This window comes from Pseudophryne corroboree, chromosome 11 (genome assembly GCF_028390025.1).
Source record: "Pseudophryne corroboree isolate aPseCor3 chromosome 11, aPseCor3.hap2, whole genome shotgun sequence".
NCBI classification, from domain to species: Eukaryota; Metazoa; Chordata; class Amphibia; order Anura; family Myobatrachidae; genus Pseudophryne; species Pseudophryne corroboree.
This window is the reverse complement of record NC_086454.1, coordinates 143,212,688-143,230,389: the sequence shown is the minus strand read 5'-3', so window position 1 is coordinate 143,230,389 and position 17,702 is coordinate 143,212,688. Positions and strand designations below refer to the sequence as shown.

The window sequence follows — 17,702 nt, the reverse complement described above, 5'->3', positions numbered from 1 at the left end:
GGTGCGTCCGGGCTTATGGCTACGTCAGTGGAATGCGGATTCCAGAAAGGGAGTGGAAAGCCTACCATTCAAAGGTGACGCCCTGTTTGGAGATGAACTGGATGCGTGGATATCCAAGGCTACGGCGGGTAAGTCTACGTTCCTTCCGTCTGCAGCGCCCCCAGCTAGGAAAACCTACTCTGCTCCAACTCTGCAGTCCTTTCAGACAGCAAAGTTCAAAGGTAAATCCAACAGTTCTTCTGCTTCATTCAAAGGTAATAGAGGTAAACCCAGAAAACCTGCTCCTACAGGTTCCTCAAAGCCTTCGGCATGACGGTGGACTGCACTGCCTGGAAGACAGGCAGGTGGGTGCCCACTTGAGATATTTCGGTTACATATGGGCAACATCAGGCCTAGATCCCTGGGTGAAAGCTCTTATCACCCAGGGCTACAGACTGGAGTTTCAGGAACTCCCACCTCACAGAGTCTTCAAATCAGGCTTACCAGCTTCTTCAGAAGCAAGTCTAACTCTACAGGCAGCTATACAAAAACTGGTACAGACTCAGGTCATTGTTCCAGTTCCACCTCACCTACAGAACAAAGGTTACTATTCCAACTTGTTTGTGGTTCTGAAACCGGACGGTTCGGTAAGGCCCATTTTAAACCTCAAATTCCTGAACCCGTACTTACGGGTATTCATATTCAAGATGGAGTCTCTGAGAGCAGTGATCTCAGGTCTGGAGGAAGGGGAATTCTTGGTGTCTCTGGATATCAAGGATGCGTATCTTCACATCCTGATCTGGCCACCTCACCAGGCTTATCTAAGGTTTTGTATAGGGGTTAAACTGCACAGAGAAATAGGATAAGCAGTAGATAGTCAAATTACCAAAATACGCTGATGAGAGAGAAAAAATATTTTCCAATCAATCTTAAATTTGGTGGTGCACCCTGAGTCAGTAATGAAACATACAACAAAAAAGGAGAAAAGAAGACTCTTTTGTGGCTGCACTCTTATATAATTGTGAAAGTATCAGAAAGATATTGGTTAAAATTTAATATTTATTAGTAACAAAAATAAAACACATAGTAGTTGAATGTACAGATAAGGAAATAAAAGAAAATAAACATCGGAACCGGTAATACTGATATTGATGAGCAATAGTGGTTCCAAGCTGTCTGGGTAAGGTCAGAATTTCAAATGTATGGTAAATCCATAGATTGGTCTCAACTAACTGCCTGAAATGTATAGTCTTAAAATGATGCAGACTGATAGGTACTTGGAGCCTCAGTGATGGCTAAGATTGTAAATGTGGACAGCTGTATTCCTTGCAACTGGCGTTGAAATGAGGGTAGAATGCAGATTGAATAAAGAAAAGATGAATCTGCTGTCAGTGTGAAGGTGGGTACACACTAGTAGATATATCTGCAGATCAATTGATCTGCAGATATATCTATGTACGGATCGGGCAGTGTGCTGTGCATACACACTGCCCGATCCGTCGGGGGACTGATGTCATGAACTGGGCGGGCGTGCGCCCACCCAGTTCACCTGTCAATCTCCGCCGGCCGCCGCAGCATGTGTACGGGCGGTCGGACGACCGCCCCGTACACACACAGCGACGCGCCGATATATCGTTAGATATATTGGCCGTCGGCTGTGCTGCGCAGCCGACGCGATACGTCTGTGAATGACGGAGTTCACAGATGTATCGGCCGTACACACTGGCCGACGGTTCCGCGATATATCGGCCGTTCAAGAGAACGGCCGATATATCGACCAGTGTGTTTGGGCCTTGAGACACTGAGCCTGGCCGCCCAAGATTCCTACTAAACCGAATATTCCTCAAGAGTCTCCCACTCGAGTACTGATTCGGCCCAACACTGCTTAGCTTTCAAGATTGAAAGGATTCGGGCGTTACCAGTGTGGTATGATAGTAGAAAATTTGTAATATTGCTCTGGAATCACTGATGAGAGTTCATGAATAACATAAAGTATTAGGAATAGTACTGAATAGGAAAGAAAAGGAAGGAACAAAAAAAGGGGGATCTGCTGCCAATGTTAGACAGGGGTGAATACCACTGAATCAATGGTGAGAGTCCCGAAATTATAGCAATAGTTGGAAAAAAGAGGAAGTAGTGAAGACAAGGTTAGTTTTATAGGTAAAGGTTCTCAATGAAACAGTCGTTCCCAATGATTGACCAAGCCAGGCGAATGGGCGAAACGCGTCTTACGACTCTCAGCTGTTCTGGGACCATGGACGTCTCCTTCTGCCAAACTGTGCCTCATCTCATGCCAGCCTAGCAGTTCCACAGCATCCCGGATCCACAGCGCATCTTTGCGGCACGACATTCGACTTGCCATCGGGACTCTGACACAGCTGCCTCAGTATTACGGACATTTCCTACTGCTAACCTGCGCCTCATCTCACACTAGCCCAGCGGTCTTTCAGTATCCCGGATCCACAGCGCACCTTTGCGGCATGGCATTCGACCTTGCATCGGGACTCTGACACGGCTGCCCTGTGACCATGGACTTTTCCTTCTGCTAAACCTGCGCCTCATCCCACGCCAGCCCAGCGGTCTTACAGTCTCCCAGATCCACAGCACACCTCTGTTATTCGACCCATCATCAGGACGCTTACACGGGTAATATCTGTTTCCAGAGTTACCCGTGCTCTTAACCGCTATATTCTGTTTTTTCTTTGCAGGTAATACTTAACCCATATCAGGCACACCATGGCTGTAGTTGCATTGATTTAGATCTATTTATTATTGACAGTGAATCTATTGATCTATTGATTTAGATCTATTTATCATTGATAGTGCATCTAGCAATATCTGACACATGATATCATATTCATTCCAGCCTAAAGAATTGCATTAATATAGCCTCAGCGTCTCAGTAGTACTGAAACCTGCCATGGTTACAGTTGTTGTTATTTACATTTTGAACAGTCTTTACTGATTCCAGCTATAATGCTGTTCTTTTCTTCTCATACATAGTTACCTTTCAGTGATTCATTTTTGTGGACATTTATTTCTGATATCTGATATTGTGTATTATTCATATCAACTATTTCAGGACTTTCATATATGTTTTTTGTGAGGTGTTATTCATCTTTTAATAGCATCAGCATTTTGACGCCAGCTGCAGTGTTGTCCTTTTCTCTTTTTATATGGCTACCGTCCAGTGATTTACCTGTGGCCATATTCACTATTTGATATTAACATCTGGCATCTTGTATCATAATATATTAAGTAGCCATTATTTTCATATTTTTTCAATCATTGGGAACGACTGTTTCATTGAGAACCTTTACCTATAAAACTAATCTTGTCTTCACTACTTCCTCTTTTTTCCAACTATTGCTATAATTTCGGGACTCTCACCATTGATTCAGTGGTATTTACCCCTGTTTAACATTGGCAGCAGATCCCCCCTTTTTTTGTTCCTTCCTTTTCTTTCCTATTCAGTACTATTCCTAATACTTTATGTTATTTATGAACTCTCATCAGTGATTCCAGAGCAATATCACAAATTTTCTACTATCATACCACACTGGTAACGCTCGAATCCTTCCGATCTTGGAAGCTAAGCAGTGTTGGGCCGAGTCAGTACTCGAGTGGGAGACTCTTGAGGAATACTCGGTTTAGTAGAAAATCTTGGGCGGCCAGGCTCAGTGTCTAACACTGACAGCAGATTCATCTTTTCTTTATTCAATCTGCATTCTACCCTAATTTCAACGCCAGTTGCAGGGAATACAGCTGTCCACATTTACAATCTTAGCCATCACTGAGGCTCTAAGTACCTATCAGTCTGCATCATTTTTACATTTCAGGCAGTTAGTTGAGACCAATCTATGGATTTACCATACATTTGAAATTTTGACCTTACCCAGACAGCTTGGAACCACTATTGGACATCAATATCAGTATTACCGGTTCTGATGTTTATTTTCTTTTATTTCTTTATCTGTACATTCAACTACTATGTGTTTTATTTTTGTTACTAATAAATATTAAATTTTAACCAATATCTTTCTGATACTTTCACAATTATATAAGAGTGCACCCACAAAAGAGTCTTCTTTTCTCCTTTTTTATCTAAGGTATGCATTACAGGACTGTCACTACCAGTTCCTGGCCCTGCCATTTGGCCTCTCAACGGCACCATGGGTATTCACCAAGGTCATGGCAGACATGATGTTCCTCCTACGCAAACAGGGAGTGAACATAATTTCGTACCTGGACGACCTGCTGATAAAAGCATCATCCAGGGAGAAGTTGCTGGACAGTATTGCAATTTCGACTTGACTGCTCCAGGATTACGGGTGGATTCTGAACCTACCAAAATCTCACCTGGAACTGACGAGGAAACTTCAGTTTCTGGGTATGATACTGGACACGGAAGCAATGAGAGTTTTCCTTGCATTGGAAAAGGCATTGGTAATTCAGTTGATGGTGCGGGCGGTTCTACAACCTCCCTGGATATGGTGCACCTGTGAATTTGTCTTCTGGGGAAGATGGTAGCGGCTTCTGAGGTGCTGCAGTACGGAAGGTTTCATGCAAGGCTCATCCAACTAGATCTGTTGGACAAATGGTCCGGATCGCATCTTCACATGCACCAGAGGATACATCTGTCGCCAAGAGTCAGGATTTCTCTGCTGTGGTGGCTTCACACTCCTAACCTCACAGAAAGCCAAAGGTTCAGGATTCAAGATTGGATTCTTCTAACCACAGACACAAGCCTCTGAGGTTGGGGAACAGTCACCAGGGGGCAACACTTCCAAGGAAGATGGACAAGTCAGGAAGCCACTCCTCTAATCAACATTCTGGAACTAAGGGCAATATACAACAGCCTTCTGCAGGCTTCACATCTTCTTCAAGATCAAGCCATTCAGGTTCAGTCGTACAATGTGACGGCAGTGACGTACATAAACCAACAAGGCGGAACGAAGAGCAGAGCAGCGATGTCAGAGGTAACAAGGATTCTCATCTGGACGGAAAGACAAGCAATAGCGTTGTCCGCAATCTTCATTCCAGGAGTGGACAACTGGGAAGCAGACTTCCTCAGCAGACACGATCTCCATCCAGGAGTGTGGGCCCTTCACCCGGAGGTGTTTGGGTGCTTGACAAGTCGGTGGGGACTTCCACAGATCGACATGATGGCCTCTCGTCTCAACACGAAACTCCAGCGGTATTGTTCCAGGTCGAGAGACCCACAGGTGGTGGAGGCAGAACCTCTGGTGACTCCATGGGTCTATCAGAGGGTGTACGTGTTTCCACCACTTCCACTGATCCCAAGGATTCTCAAAAGGATAAAAAGGGAAAAGGTTTAAGCAATTCTCATTGCTCCAGATTGACCAAGAAGGGCTTGGTACGCGGACGTACTGGAGATACTCCTGGAAGATCCGTGGCCTCTACCTCTTCGGGAGGACCTTCTGCAAAAAGGGCCGTTCATCTATCAAGACTTGCCGCGGCTACGTTTGACGGCATGGAAGTTGATCATCAAATTCTAGCCCGGAAAGGCATTCTGGTTCTGGACACTGTTCTTCCTATCTTGATCCTGTCCAGGAAGGGGGTAACATCTGAACATTACCACCGGATTTGGAGAAAATTAGAGATGAGCGGGTTCGGTTCTCAGAGAACCAAACCCGCCCGAACGTCACCACCCGAGCCCGGATCCGAGTCAGGCTCGGGTTTTCCCGCCTGCCTCGGAGACCAGAACAAGGCAAAATGTCATCATCCCGCTGTCGGATTCTCGCGGGGTTTGGATTCCATATAAATCGTCTAATCCTAATTTGACCATCTTGTTGCTGTTGTTGCTGTTAAGTAAAAGACTGAATTGAAGTCAGACTTAGAAAAGCAATTGATTATTTATTAAAAAGACCCCGCCCGTGTACAGGTTGAGAGACCACATCCTCTCAGCCCGGGTCAAAATGCTTCAACAGAGAAAAACATGGTGATACACTGTTTTTTATAATATTCATTTACGCCCCATTCTTATCACACTCCCAAATTATCTCATGCATCTGGATACAATGTTATGCTCATATTAGGACAAGGAACCAGCTAGAAGCTAATTAGCCTTATTTGGTGCTAATTCCAATTGTATTACACACAATGAGTCTGCTGGTTTCCAAACTCTGTTTAAAGGTACATGTATCTGATAAGTGAACCAATGTCTGTATGAAGGTCACTTTTCTAACAAAATGGATTAAGAGTTAAGGTATGTTATATGATAAGGTATGGTACAGTATATGATAGGTATAGCTGTATATGATAGGTACAGCTGTATGCTGTACCTATGAAATATTGAAATATGTGACTATATTGTATTAAGAGAATAAATTATATTCCTTATGCATTCAGATATTTAACAGTCGCCGCCATTTTCACTCCGGCATTGGAGAGTGTAGAGAGAAGGGGTGGTCTTCAGTATGCCGTATGTCGGGATCCCGGCGCACAGTATACCGGCGCCAGAATCCCGACACCCAGCATACCGACAGCTTTTCTCCCTCGTGGGGGTCCACGACCCCCCTGGAGGGAGAATAAATAGCGTGGCGCATAGCGCGCCACCACGCCCGCAAGGGGCTCCTTTGCACTCGCCACACTGTCGGTATGCCAACGGTCAGGCTCCCGGCGCCAGTATGCTGGTCGCCGGGAGCCCGGCCGCCGGCATACCATACTACACCCGAGAGAAGATGTGTCTCCGTCCTCAGTGTCCTGTATCAGTTCAGTGTTAGTGTCTTGTGCTGCATCAGTCCAGTCACAGTGGTTGTGTCCTCTGCTGCCATATGTCCAGTGCTGCTGTATAAGTCCAGTACAGTGGTGCTGTGTTGTGCTGCATCAGTCCAGTGGTGGTGTCTTGTGCTGCATCAGTCCAGTCACAGTGGCGGTATCCTCTTCTGCCATATGTCCAGTGTTGCTGTATAAATCCCGTCAAATGGTGCTGTGTTGTGCAGCATCAGTTCAGTGGTGGTGTATTGTGCTGCATCAGTCCAGTCACAGTGGTGGTGTCCTCTGCTGCCATATGTCCAGTGCTGCTGTATAAATCCAGTCTATTGCAGTGGTGCTGTGTTATCCTGCATCAGTCCAGTGGTGGTGTCCCTGTGCTACTGTACATGTCCAGTGATACTGCCGTATATATCCATTGATACTGCCATATATGTCCAGCGGTACTGCCGTATAAATCCAGTGATTCTGCCGTATAATTCCAGTGGTACTGGCGTATAAGTCCAGTCTAGTGATACTGCCGTATATGTCCAGTGGTACTGCCGTATAAATCCAGTGGTACTGCCGTATAATTCTAGTGATCCTGCCGTATAATTCTAGCGATCCTGCCATATAATTCCAGTGGTACTGGCATATAAATCCAGTGATCCTGCCGTATAATTCCAGTGGTACTGGCGTATAAATCCAGTGAACCTGCCGTATAATTCCAGTGGTACTGGCGTATAATTCCAGTGATCCTGCCGTATAATTCCGCACGTCCCTGTTCCAGTGGTACTGGCATATAAATCCAGTGATCTTGCCTTATAATTCCAGTGGTACTGGCGTATAAGTCTAGTGATCCTGCTGTATAATTCCAGTGATCCTGCTGTATAAATCCAGTGATCCTACCGTATAATTCCAGTGATCCTGCCGTATAATTCCAGTGGTACTGGCGTATAAATCCAGTCCAGTGATACTGCCATATATGTCCAGTGGTACTGCCATATAAGTCCAATGATCCTGCCGTATAATTCCAATGGTACTGGCGTATAAATCCAGTGATCCTGCCGTATAATTCCAGTGGTACTGGTGTATAATTCCAGTGATCCTGCTGTATAATTCCAGTGGTACTGGAGTATAATTCCAGTGATCCTGCCGTATAATTCCAGTGGTACTGGCGTATCATTCCAGTGATCCTGCTGTATAATTCCGCACGTCCCTGTTCCAGTGGTACTGGCGTATAAATCCAGTGATCTTGCGTTATAATTCCAGTGGTACTGGCGTATAAGTCTAGTGATCCTGCTGTATAATTCCAGTTAACCTGCTGTATAAATCCAGTGATCCTACCGTATAATTCCAGTGATCCTGTCGTATAATTCCAGTGGTACTGGCGTATAAATTCAGTCCAGTGATACTGCCATATATGTCCAGTGGTACTGCCATATAAATCCAATGATCCTGCCGTATAATTCCAGTGGTACTGGCGTATAAATCCAGTGATCCTGCCGTATAATTCCAGTGGTACTGGCGTATAATTCCAGTGATCCTGCTGTATAATTCCAGTGGTACTGGAGTATAATTCCAGTGATCCTGCCGTATAATTCCAGTGGTACTGGCATATAATTCCAGTGATCCTGCCGTATAATTCCAGTGGTACTGGCGTATAAATCCAATGATCCTGCCGTATAATTCCAGTGATCCTGCCGTATAATTCCAGTGGTACTGATGTATAAATCCAGTGATCCTGTTGCATAATTCCAGTGATCCTGCCATATAATTCTGGTGATCCTGCCGTATAAATCCAGTGGTGCTGGCATACAAATCCAGTCCAGTGATACTGCCTTATTTGTCCAGTGGGACTGCCGTATAAGTCCAGTCCAGTGGTGCTGCCATATAAGTTCAGTGGTGCTGTCCTGTGCTGTATATTATTTACTCCAAATATATGGGTTATTAATATTTAATCCAAATTATTTTCACAGGGTTTGCCCTGTGTGATGTAAAGGTGCGCTCACCTGTACCACATATTGTAATATAACTCCAGAAAAATAATGGAGAACAAAAATTTGGAGGATAAAATAGTGAAAGATCAAGAACCACCTCCTCCTAGTGCTGAAGCTGCTGCCACTAGTCATGACATAGGCAATGAAATCCCATCAACGTCGTCTGCCAAGGCCGATGCCCAAAGTGATAGTAGAGGGCATGTAAAATCCAAAAAGCCAAAGTTCAGTAAAAAGACCCAAAAAATGGTCTGAAGAGAAACGCATACTTGCCAATATGCCATTTATGACACGGAGTGGCAAGGAACGGCTAAGGCCCTGGCCTATGTTCATGACTAGTGGTTCAGCTTCACATGACGATGGAAGCCCTCATTCTCCCGCTAGAAAAATTATAAGAGTGAAGCTGGAAAAAGCACAGCAAAGAACTGTGCATTCTAAGATGGTATCACAAATCCCCAAGGAGAGTCCAAGTGTGCCAGCGTTTGCGATGCCTGACCTTCCCAACATTGGACGGGAAGAGGTGGCTCCTTCGACCATTTGCACGCCCTCTGCAAGTGCTGGAAGTAGCACCCTCAGTCCAGTTTATGATATTCAAATTGAAGATGTCACTGTTGAAGTACACCAGGATGAGAATATGGGTGTTGCTGGCGCTGAGGAGGAAGTTGACGATGAGGTGATGGTGATGTGATTTGTTTAAATCAGGCACCGGGGGAGACACCTGTTGTCCGTCGGATGAAAAAGCCTATTGTGATGCCTGGGCAAAATATCAAAAAAGCCACCTCTTCGGTCTGGAATTATTTTTCCACAAATCCGGACAACAGGTGTCAAGCCGTGTGTTGCCCCTGTCAATCTGTAATAAGTAGGGGTAAGAATGATAACCACCTAGGAACATCCTCCCTTATACATCACCTGCAGCGCATTCATCAGAAGTCAGTGTCAAGTTGTGAAACTTTGGGTAAGAGCGTAAGCAGTCCACTAACACCTAAATCCCTTCTTCCTCTTGTACCCAAGATCCTGCAAACCACACCACCAACTCCCTCAACGTCAACATCCTCCTCAGTCAGGAACGTCAGTAGTCCTGCAGGCCATATCACTGGCCAGACTGAGGAGTCCTCTCCTAACCGGGATTCCTCCGGAGGATCCTTGAGTGGTACGGCTACTGCTGCTGTTGCTGCCGCTGCTGTTGTTGCTGCTAGGAGTCGATCATCATCCCAGAGGGGAAGTCGGAAGACAACTTGTACTACTTTAACTAAGCAATTGACTGTCCACCAGTCCTTTGTGAGGAAGATGAAATATGACAGCAGCCATCCTTTTGCAAAGCGGATAACTGAGGCCTTGACAGTTATGTTGGTGTTAGACGTACATCCGGTATCCGCCATTAGTTCAGTGGGACTTAGAGAATTGTGTGAGATAGTGTGTCCCCGGTACCAAATCCCATCTAGGTTTCACTTCACTAGGCAGGCGATACCGAGAATGTACAGAGACGTCAGAAAAAGTGTCCTCAGTGTCCTACAAAATGCAGTTATACCCACTTAACCGCAGACATGTAGACAAGTGGAACAGGGCAGACTAAGGACTATATGACTGTGACAGCCCACTGGGTAGATGTATTGCCTCCCGCAGCTACAACAGCAGCGGTACAGTAGCAGCATCTTGCAAACGCCAACTCGTTCCTAGGCAGGCTATGGTATGTATCACCGCTTTCTGTAAGAGGAACACCGCTGACAACCTCTTACAGAAACTGAGGGACATCATCGTACAATGGCTTACCCCAATTAAACTCTTCTGGCGATTTGTGATATTGGACAATGCCACAAATATTGTGCGTGCATTACATCTGGGCAAATTCCAGCACGTCCCATGTTTTGCACATACAATTAATTTGGTGGTGAAGAATTTTTTGAAAAATGATAGGGGTGTGCAGGAGATGCTGTCGGTGGCCCGTAAAATTGCGGGCCACTTTTTGACATTCAGCCACCACATGCCAAAGACTGGAACGCAATCAAACACTCCTGAACCTGCCCTGCCGTCACCTGAATAAAGAGGTGGTAACAAGGTGGAATTCAACAATCTATATGCTTCAGAGGATGGAGGAGCAGCTAAAAGCCATTCAAGCCTATACATCCACCTACGATATAGACAAAGGAATGCATCTGACTCAAGCGCAGTGGAGAATGATTTCTGTCTTGTGCAAGGTTCTCCAGCCCCATCGAACTTGCCACACGTGAAGTCAGTTCAGACACTGGCAGCTTGAATCAGGTCATTCCCCTCATCAGGCTTTTGCAGAAGCAGCTGGAGATATTGATGAAGGAGCTAAGACGGAGCGATTCTGCAAAGTATGTGGGACTTGTGGATGGAGCCCTTCATTCGCTTTGCCAGTGTCATATCTGAGGAATTCTGTGAATCCGGTTTCGGTACAGAAGGCTCGTGAGTACTCGGATCTTTAAATACTAGTCGAGCTGGATGGATGAAGGTTTTGTGCATGTATTTATTGTCACAGGGACATAGGAGATGACTGAACGAATTCGCCAATGCCAATTACTTGAGTCTAAAGAACTATTGGCCGGCTGGAGGTGGAAAGGCACCGGTGACCCTAACCCAGGGTTAGTGGGAAGTTTCCGGCCGGTTGGTTACTGTGGCGTCTGGGAGCAGGTAGCTAGATTGGTAGCCGGAACTATAGCAGCTGGCTGGGTAGAGCGGTATGAAGCCACAACAAGGTTCGTGGGTCATCTGCGGCTGTTGTTGCGTCTAACAGGAGCCCGAAGCTGGAGAAGCTGCGGAGAAGCACAGAGAACTAAGGTCACAGTAAACTGTGAGAGACATTGCACTGGCAAATTACCTTCCCCAGGCCTTCCTGTCTTATACCAGCCACTCCAAATACTATTGGCTGCCTTAACACATAAAAGAGAAGAAGTGTGGGCAAGACAGGCATTTTGCCCATAACCAAGATGGTGACGCCGAGGACACAGCTCCCAGGCTGCATCACAGGACACGGAGACCAGCGTTCCTGGCCACCCTGCCTGCACATCCTACCCAGCGCCAGCAGCCCACACCCCCGCTGGATGGCCCCCTCCAGAGCGCCCGGACGGGTAAGTCCCGGCCCCCCCGCACCTCCCTGCGCCGGGCGGTGACAGACAGAATTCAATGGTGGTCAAGCTGTTGAAAGCAGAGCACTACATTTCGGCCACCGTGCTCGATCCTAGGCTTAAAGCCTACGTTGTATCTCTCTTTCCAGCACACACAAGTCTGCAGAGGTTCAAAGACCTGCTAGTGAGAAAATTGTCAAGCCAAGCAGAACGTGACCCATCAACAGCTCCTCCTTCATTTTCTCCCACAACTGAGGCTGCGAGGAAAAGGATAAGATTTCCTTGCCGACCCACTGGCGGTGATGCAGGGCAGTCAGGAGCAAGCGAGTGCTGACATCTAGTCCAGACTGAAGGACCTGCCAACGATTACTGACATGTCTACTGTCACTGCATATGATTCTGTTACCATTGAAAGAATGGTGGAGGATTACATGAGTGACAGCATCCAAGTAGGCATGTCAGACAGTCCGTACATATACTGGCAGGAAAAAGAGGCAATTCTCTAGAGCAGGCTTGCCGGTTCCTAACTCTGTTCATGCCCACTCTACTCGGTCGTTGGGTTCTTCCTGGGCGGCTGCCCGGGGTGTCTCGGCTTTACATCTCTTGGTCAGGTTCAAACACGTTTGTTAAGTTCTACAAGTTTGAAACTTTGGCCTCTGAGGACCTTCAGTTTGGTCAATCCGTTCTGCAGGATCCTCAGCACTCTCCCACTCGGTTTTGGAACTTTGGTACATCTCCATGGTATTAATGTGGACCCCAGTATCCTCTAGGATGTAATTTAATTACCTACAGTGTCAAAGTCGAAAAATATCACGCTACACGTTGCCATATATTCACCCCATGCGCTTGCCCGCTGCACGTGCACATTCTCTCCCGTGCGTGCGGATACTCGCAGTTGCGTAATGGAGCTTCTACGGCCGTGCGCATTGGCGCGTGGTATGTGCATTTACGGTAGAGTTTGTGTGCGTCTAGCGGGCGACTCAAATGTTACATAGTAAATCCAAATAGTATGTTTTATAGATAATGTTCCCCTTAATAATAACTGTAAGTTTGTTTATTGTAACTGGTCCCTGGACAGAGGAATTCCTCTTTGCATGATACGAAGGGTCAGACAGGGTTTGAGCAGTGGTGTTTGGTACCTAACTAAAGAACATTTTATTAGAAACAATCCGGTGCTGGTTAGGTAAAGATTAATCGCTCCTGCGTATAGTTATGTCTATTAGTAGTTTCTGGACATTTACTATATTTGCGGTTCATTATCCATGCGGCGGGAATTCTGAGATTCCCTCCCACCTGAGCAGTTTGATATAGTCACAGCCCACCTGTTCAAACTAACCTATGACCTTTTGTTATGATGCGAGGAGACATTCCTGTGTCCAATGAACAATAAGATTGTAGGGCCCTTTGTAGTACACTGTATGATGTGTATATAAGGGTCACTGTCCCCAGACCGGCCAGTACTCTCTCTCTCATCAACATTTATCTCTGATAATTGGAGGACTGGATCCGGTTGCGCTAGCGAGTGTTCCCCGTATGGTATGTTTCTCTGTGGCCACTTTGTTACCCGTTTTAATGTTAGCCATTCATTCTTAGTCTATGTATTTGTGTTTGCGATCGTTCGCTGTTGTGTATATTTCTGTTTAGTCATTCTGTTAGATATTTATGTTAGCCTGTAGTGTATGAACTGTTAACTGTTTTTTTTCCCTTTTACTTAGCTAAATATTGTTAGTAAAGGTGTTGGAACCTTAGCAAAGTATTGTGTGTTTATTACATTGCTGAGGGTAATCGGAGCGTCTCAATCGCTCAAACAGCTAGCTTACAGACCAAGGTTAAACAGTTATATCATTGTAGTATCTCAACACTAAGAATTACAGTATAAGCATACTCTGTGTAAGGTTTAAAAGGTTATTATCTGTGTGTACGCTCGCTGTGTATATCCCGTACTCACAGCGCAGCGTGTGTACGTAACTTGCGTACCACGTGCGAGGTCTTTGTACGCAAATAGCGTGCGAAGTGCGTAGCACGTGCACGAGGGACAGCGGCCATTACGGCTTCACGATATTTGTAAATAGCTTGTGTTCTAAGGTAAATAATCAGCTTTATCAATTGGGGCCTCGTCCGTCCTCCACATATCCGCACTAGCGAACACAGACTTTATCTATCAGCAAAGGGCGGGAAAGTAGTATCCCTACGTATCCGTATTAGTGGTGAGGGATACAGTAGTGCTGGCTAGATAAGCGTCTGTTTCGCTACGCTGTAGGAGTGCTGGTGGAATCCGGAACCGGAAGGTAAGAACAATACGCTATTATCTTTTTAATTGTTTATTTGTGTTTTGCGTACGCACACACGCACGCACGCACGCACACATCTGCATTGTTGCGGCTCACTCTCTTGTTGCCATTAGAATCGATTATTAGAGACGTGCTGAGGAAATCTGGTGCTATTTAGTTGAGATTATAAAGGATAATTTTTAAGGGAATAATTGCAAAGGACACGCACACAGCATAGCAAATACTGTGTGGTGTACGGTAAGCGATTACAGTTGAACATCGTTTACATTTATAGAAGCGTGTTAGTTGCCTTGCTGTGGGCATATCTGGACTTTGTGCATACGTGCCTCGGGCAACGTGCGAGATTACGTACGCAACACAAAGCATACGCACGTAGCGTGTTTACGCAATGGAGCGTACGGATACGCCCACCGGGACTCAAATCACACGATAACATTGTTTTAGTGGGGGCGGTATAATATAGCCACCTGATAATAGCACAGGTTTGTTCAGTTTTCCAAAAAGCTTAGTTAAAAGAGAACCTTTTTCTATTGCAATACTCAGGGATTGGACTACTGCCTGTATGAAAGGAATTTCTGTACAGAAAGATCAGTGTGTATATGAGTGAGTAGGAGTGAGTGTGGAAATAAAGGTGTTATTTTGTGAACCCAGAAATCGGGATCCCGTCGGAGACCACATCAGGTGAGTGAACACTTGGTGGCGTGGGACTGGCTTGCCCGATTTAACATTATACAAGGTAAAAGGAGCAAGTAGTATCCGCAGACAAAAGGACTGCGAAGGTTTAAGCGCAGCCCGGGGGGTTTTGCGTAGTACCCATATAGACAAGTTGAGCTCCGGCTGAAGGTTTCGCAGCCTAAACAACCGATTCCGTTGGTCATACAGCGTATAAATATTAAGTTACTTATGCGCAGTGCGACTGGACCGCACGTAATTGAGTGCATTAGTTTGTTACCTTGATACCCATTAAAATTTACTGTGGGATCATAAACGCTATTTGTACATTCTAATGTGATTTGTGTAGGTTTTTGTTATTTTAAGGGAGTTTCGCTGTTCACTCAGGAAATCTCCAACAACCAATACTTACTGGGGAGGGTAGCATACTCCCACACGCCCCAGTAAATAGAGGTTACAAAAAGATCCCGCGAATTGGGTACGTCCAGTGGTGGGCACATTGCTGGAACTCGTATTGGCCAATTGGGGCGTAAAGTGAGTGAAGGCACTAGTTGAACTTTCACCGTCGCCTTACCGCGGGCAACTTGGTTTGTTTTGTAAGAATTCGCTGAGACAGCAATATCTGCAAACAATGGGGGCCAATTTCTCAAAGAAGGCACGTCCAACAAGGGTTCACGTTGGTATTTGCTGGCCCAAAGGGTCAGCACGGTATATAATGTGTGAAAAATACGGATCACACACACAGGTATTTTGCAAAGAATGGGAACGAATGACAGAGGATGATGGGGAGCAGTTTCCCCGGGTAGGCAGTTTGAACCCTGAGGTATTGCAGAATCTAAGAAAAAGGATAGGTTTAATAAAATCTGCAAAGCAGAGGATCAGACATTATGATTGTTTACAGGCATGGCAACAGGAAAGTGAAATACAACAGGAATTAGCTCAGAAAGCAAATTCAAATCCTGGTAGGAGTCTGATAGCAACGGCACCACCACCGTATATAGTAGGGGAAAAAGTGGCTGCAGAGAATGACATGCGGGTGTACGATAAGGGTGCACTTAACCAATGTAGTAGTGATAAGAATAAAATTAAAGTTAATGCAAATGTTGATACTAACGCTAACCCATGCAAGTTGTATCCCATTTTAAACTTCCCCCAGGAATACGACCAGGAAGATGAGCCCACTACGATTTCAGCTCTCTCTCTAGCGGCCACCATAAACGATACTCTAGTGGGAACCGCCCAACCAGTAAGAGGGGTATCAAAGGCCCATAGTTCAGGGACAGGTGAGGTTGTATCTAGAGGTAAGTACGGCACTGCACAATATGCTGAAACTGTTGCACCACACACTGTAGAATCAACCCAGAGTGAAGTAATTAATCTTAATCCTGTTAGAGTGATAGCGGTCCCCAATGGGAAGACCGACACAAATGGGGTCACACCCATCAGGAATATTGCAATGCACTGTCCCTGGTCCCGAGCAGAATTAAGAACAATTTTGTCTGAATTTCCTGATCCCAGAAAAGATTTAGCCGCATGTCAGAGGTTCATTAAGGACCTGGGTAACTCCACTGAACCTAACAACAAAGATTGGCGGACACTACTGAGGGCATGCCTGCCCTCTAGTATTGACCCTGTGAAATTTATAGCTGACTGTAAATTAGACGAAGAAGTACCCCTTACGGATGAGTATAATCAAGATAATGTAACCAGAATCAATCTGCAGCTGGGAATATACTTCCCAGCTGTGGTAAAATGGAACAAAATTTTCTCCATTAAACAAACGGAAGGAGAAACAGCCTCTGACTATTTCCACCGGGCACTGGAGGAAATGGCTAAATATACTGGGATCGTGGACATTGAGGCAAATATACACCATAGAGAGGTAGCGGTGTCCGTCTTGATGGACGGTTTAAAGGAGGTATTAAGGAATAGGGTACAAACCACTCACTCTAACTGGAGAGGTATGTCGGTGGCCGCCTTAAGAGAGACTGCTGTTGGGCACGACAGGAACATCACAAGACGCAGGGAGTCACAGGGTGATAAACTGATGGCTATAAGTATCCAAGCCCTTACAACAAGGCCGCCTCAGTCTAAATCTCAGACCCCTGGTGGTAAGCCGTATATGGTAAAATGTTACAATTGCAACAGGGAAGGTCATTTTGCACGTAACTGCACCAGTAACCCACACAATGCATATAAAAACCCTAGACAACGACATGACATACGAGATTGGGATCAAGGACCACAGAGACGGAGTTATGAGCCACACGCAGGGGAAACAAGAAGGTATCCCCCAAGAAGAGACTGGCAAGTCTCTGATAGTTCCCATTTACCCCCTTCACAGGTAATAGCTGCCAGCGCAATGCAGGGAGGTCACCACGCACCATAGGGGTGGGGCCACACCTGTAATCTGCAGCCAGTGAAATTAATTGCGAGCCTTGGAAGTGAACCCGAGGTTACAATTGATGTAGCTGGTAAATCTCTAAATTTCCTGGTAGATACGGGGGCTGCCAAGTCAGTGATAAATTCGACCGTGGGCATGAGAACCACTGGTAAAACAATTCCAGCCATGGGAGTAACAGGAGTAGTGCGACAATATCCTTTAAGCAAACCAGCAGAGATTACGATAGGGCCTTTGCATACCAAGCATTCTTTTCTGCTGGCTGCATCGGCTCCGACTAATCTCTTAGGGAGAGATTTACTGTGCAAAATGGGATGCGTCGTATACTGTACTCCTGAAGGTGTGTTCTTGGACATACCCGAAAACCACGCTCAGGAAGCGCAGGATATGCTAGACTCCCCAACAAGATTAATGTCCCACACTGTTGTTGTAAATAGGTGTCCGTCCAAGGTAGAAGAAATGACTTCCCAGATATCGGAGTCACTTTGGACCAAGGACGGACAAGACACTGGATTAATGGCAAACGTAGCCCCAGTAGTTGTGCAAGTAAAAGATGGTAGGA

The 17,702-nt window shown here is 45.7% G+C and overlaps 1 long non-coding RNA gene and 2 pseudogenes across 1 annotated transcript in view; 1 reads left to right on the top strand and 2 right to left on the bottom strand.

The window, feature by feature from the left end:
• The window catches only part of LOC134970031 (uncharacterized), a 47,801-nt gene that overhangs the window by 18,718 nt on the left and 11,381 nt on the right, over nucleotides 1-17,702 (bottom strand). The gene's annotated exons all lie outside the window — the stretch shown is intronic.
• On the bottom strand, nucleotides 1,801-1,919 carry LOC134971447 (5S ribosomal RNA; annotated as a pseudogene).
• Nucleotides 3,521-3,639, top strand: LOC134971301 (5S ribosomal RNA; annotated as a pseudogene).